At 36.7% G+C, this 4335-nt stretch overlaps 1 long non-coding RNA gene across 1 annotated transcript; it reads left to right on the top strand.

The window, feature by feature from the left end:
- The first annotated feature begins 1764 nt into the window (after positions 1 to 1764).
- On the top strand, positions 1765 to 2592 carry LOC132036948 (uncharacterized). Its single transcript, XR_009409716.1, has 2 exons — positions 1765 to 2018; positions 2284 to 2592. It is a non-coding gene; the product is annotated as an uncharacterized LOC132036948 (long non-coding RNA).
- The last annotated feature ends 1743 nt before the right edge of the window (positions 2593 to 4335 follow it).

Raw genomic sequence — 4335 nt, 5'->3', positions numbered from 1 at the left:
GTCAGTACGAAGGTAGGTGGAATGCAGATGAGAGAGACAATGAATGGTCAACATGGAGGCTCTATCACAAAGGCACATGCAGAGCAAAGAAAGAGAATGCGAACTGTTTTATACAAAGGAGTCATCAAATATAGTGGATGAATGGTTACGGGTGCATGGGTTGAATGACCCAGCGATAAGGAGAGGATGTGAAGTGACTCAGACTCAGAAGACACTGTTCAAAAGGAAGAAATTGTTTAGGTAAAGAGTTTGCAGAAAAAGCCTGTGAATCAGGTTAACAGAAAAAATGAAGTCTGCAAACATGTTCCATCACCGAGCCAGAACAGAATCAGAAGTCAAAGATTTAGTAAAGATTGAAAGTATAATTTATTCCAGCAATGAATAAATGCATGTGAAGCAGACAAGCACAAAAGAAAAAGTGACCAAACCTACAGATGTTCAACAAACAAGAGAAATGATTTAATGAATAGAAAACTGGAATAAGGCAAAGAAAAGGAGAGATGACTCAGTAAAGAAGCAGTTCAATGAAGAAGTAGAACAAATGTGGAAGCATGTTCTATACCAAAGAATCATCATATACAGAAGAGGGATGATCACAGGTCATCAGGTGAAAATGATAAATGACCTAGAAGTGATCAGTGGTGAAGGAGTGAGAAGACCGGTGCACACGAGCTATCAAATATGAAATAAGTCTGTCAACATATTCTAGCCAAGATCTCGGTATGGGCTCAACGGCAGATGACGAATGAAAGAGATTGGTGGAACTGGCATACGAACATGTTCCACTGAATAGTGCAAATATTAAGAGATGGATGAACTGTGCAGATGAAATGGCTGCGAACATGTTCAGGGCAAGTCCTATAACAATTAGAATTTGCGAATCGTGGAAAGAACTTGACGGTCAAGTATGAAAGATTTCTTGCCATATTTGTACGGATTAGTAAGCCTCCTACAAGTACAAGAAGTGGACTCAACAAGGCAAGAACCCAAATAATATACAACCATTGTTACATGTCATTGACGGACTAGGAAAGGGTTTTGTGTTGACCGACCTGCAGAGCTTCAATGTTATAAATACCCAGGTCTTTCCAAGAAGAAGTTTGCGCACCCACAAAGAGAGAGTTATGAATATTGTACTATCAAAAGATATAGCAAAATAAATAATTTGGGGTTGTGTCCCTTGTTGACACCCAATTTTTGACCTCCAAAAATTCAAATTAATTAATCAAGCTTCTGAATCGGAAAGAGTAAAAGAATCATTTGAAAATCAAAAAATACTTTCTAAAACAGCTTTGGTGATATTTTGCCATATCATTGGCAAAATACCCTAACATATATTATGTATATTTTTACGTATAACTTTAAGTATAAATCAAGTCTATTTTGTTAATTTGAAAAAATCAATTTATGACAAATAGAAGTATTTTAATTAAGTAGGCATTCAATTGTTAGTTTAAAGTCATTCACGGCTTAATTGCTATAACTAATCTCTTCCTCGCAATTAAATATTCTACTTTGTTAAGTCAAGAAGCTTGATTAGTCAGCTGAGTTATTAACTTATCTCAATCTTATTTCAAGTTGGTCGGGGTTTAAAGAGTGGTTTTGGTTTAAAAGAATCGATTTCAATTTGAGGTGAGTTGGCTATCTTTCACAAAAAATGGGTTGCAATTGAAATAAATGTATGCTATATTTATATACAATTCTAGTCATATTCAATTCTCAAATTTCATTCCATTTATTCTATCATTTTCAGCGCAATTAATTGACAAAAGACTTTCAGCCCAACGAAACTGTGACCCAGCCCAATTACCTCATTAATCCCCAATATCCCTTAATTCATTTCCCACAAAAATACAAAAGACCAAACGAACCTAATATTTTCTCATCTCCCCACGTTAATTCCAACTGTTCCATTCAAGTTTGGTAATGCTTCAACGCGTTTCTACCTTTCCCAGTCGCGGTTTTGACATTTTGGGCAAGAAATTAATGCCTTTGTTGTCCTCTTCTCAACTCAAACGGTAATACACTGCTTCTCCATTCTCTTTTTGATTTTCTTTTGTTATTGAGTACAAAATTCGAAATCAAATCCGGATTTCATGCAATTCTAAATGAATTTCAAGTTCAAAATGGATTCCAAGGCAATCCAAATATTGTCCCACATCGTTTGTTTTACAAAAGTTGAACATTTTGTGTTCTATAAGTAGAACCCATTCCCTTCATTTTAAGGAAGTTTTTCTGAGACCAAAAAATTGGTTCTTACACTAATAGTGGGTTTTTTCATAGACCTTAGAGTGAGAACACTCAGAAACCCAGCTAAGCCGTTGAGTTTCGAGGAAGTTCTCATTCATAGTTTAATTTTTCGAAGTCGTTTCCGCTCGTCGAAATACGATTCGTGTGAAAGATGATTCATCGACACTCGTCGCCCCTGTCGCTGCTCGGTAAAAAGGAAAATTCCCTTCCTTCCGTTGATTATCATTTTATTTAATGGTTTATCTATTTGCTTATGTATTTTTTTTTACTGGTTTTAGCCTAGTTGTTTGCATCAGTTAAGCTATTCTTCAGTTGTGTAGTGTCTTTATTAAATGACAGTAGTAGTGGATTAGCTTAGATGGATGAGGATTTGTTTACCTTGTTCAAATCTGATTGTATTTGGGTTGAATATGTTTAGTGATTATATATTATGTGGTGTCTGATATCTAATTTGAATATGATGGTCAACAGGTTTTAGCTTTTGGTAAAAGTCATAAGTATCCTATTCATAAGCTAATCTAATCTGGGAGGTCACACATTAGGGAAAGTTTGAACTGATTAGGTCAGAAAATGGGAATATCATTTTAGATAGTGATATTTCTTAAATGGTCTGAGAAATAAAATATTATGGAATGAGTAGCACTCCTTCTTATCATATGGGTTCAAAACCATGCAACATTAGTGTATTTGTTAAAATGATTTATGAGTTCATGTGTTTAAGCCACCAGACCAGTTATCATCCTCATCTTGTTGTAAACATGTGCTAGTTTAATTAAATGTATTCCTCATGGAAATGTAGATCGGTCAAATGTTAAGTACACTGTCCTAAATATATCATCTGTCTTAGCTAGAATCCTCCTCTGTGTGTGATTATTCAGAGAGATAGTTTAGTTCTTGTGCAGTTTTTTTTTTTTTGGTTGTCTAAACAGCCTAATAATCCTTGAATACCTATTGGTATTTGGTCCTAGGTAGTGAAAGTGTACTTTATGAATTTATCACTTAGGTTCTAGGCTTAAAACCATCATGGAACTTGGCTTTGTCTTGATTTGTATGCTTCAAGGATTTGGTCTATTTGAGAGATTTGAACATAAGGAATCAATTTGTTTGTTTTAAAAAGAAAAAATGAGTTTGAGCCCACAGATTTTTCTTAACTGGTGTAAACATGAAAGTGAAACAACCTGGTAACTGATATAGTGTATGAGGAACTGAGCCTTAATGTTACGCTTTCTTGTTTACTTTCCCTTTTAATCTTCAACTTGTATTTCAATCGTACCTCAATATCTTACCCAACATATATCTTTCATACCTTTGCTTACCTGTGTGCTTGTATCTTCCAATATCGCTCGTCACTTTCTTCTGCCGATGCCATTCTTCTGCTGAAATCAAAGGTCGTGCAAGGAATCCCGTTTCCTATGACTTGGCTCTATGGCACGATCTAAGATGTGAAAGAAAAGTAACCACCCTAGATGCCCCGTAGCCTCCTGTTTATAAATGTGGCGCGCTTCACACCATAAACAGGACTCTACTGGACACGACTTTGCGGCACAACCCCTAGGACGAACCGCTCGATACCAATTTGTCACACCCTAACCGAGGGTGTACGGGCACCCGACCCTTACTTAGGGCCGAGCGAACCCGCCGACTCTCGTGATACTCATAACTATACCGTCCGCAAAACATGACATAAGTACATAATGAAAATTTTTTCGGAAAACAAACATGCCTTTCATCTTTATCAAATCAAATAAAACTAGTACCGTATGAATTCTGTAAACATATGAAGTTCGTAACATAATGCATATTGATACATCGGCCTACATAGCCGCTTACAAAACTGATATATTATATACACGACACTGCCTCGCAAAAGTCTCTAACATAACTCCGTATATCATAACATAAGCACTCGACTCGGAAGACTCCGGAGGAAGTGAGCTCGCCAATGCAGCCGGGCATCTTCTACTAACATCTTCTACTCATCTCAGCGTACCGCGTGGCATGAAACGCAGCCCCGCAAAAGCGGGGTCGCACGGAATATGTACCGAGCATGCAAAGCGTGAAAGACAAGAAAACAGATCATAATCG

Source organism: Lycium ferocissimum, chromosome 11 (assembly GCF_029784015.1).
Source record: "Lycium ferocissimum isolate CSIRO_LF1 chromosome 11, AGI_CSIRO_Lferr_CH_V1, whole genome shotgun sequence".
Lineage (NCBI taxonomy): Eukaryota > Viridiplantae > Streptophyta > Magnoliopsida > Solanales > Solanaceae > Lycium > Lycium ferocissimum.
The sequence above is the reverse complement of the archived record's forward strand: the minus strand, read 5'-3'. Positions and strand labels throughout refer to the sequence as shown.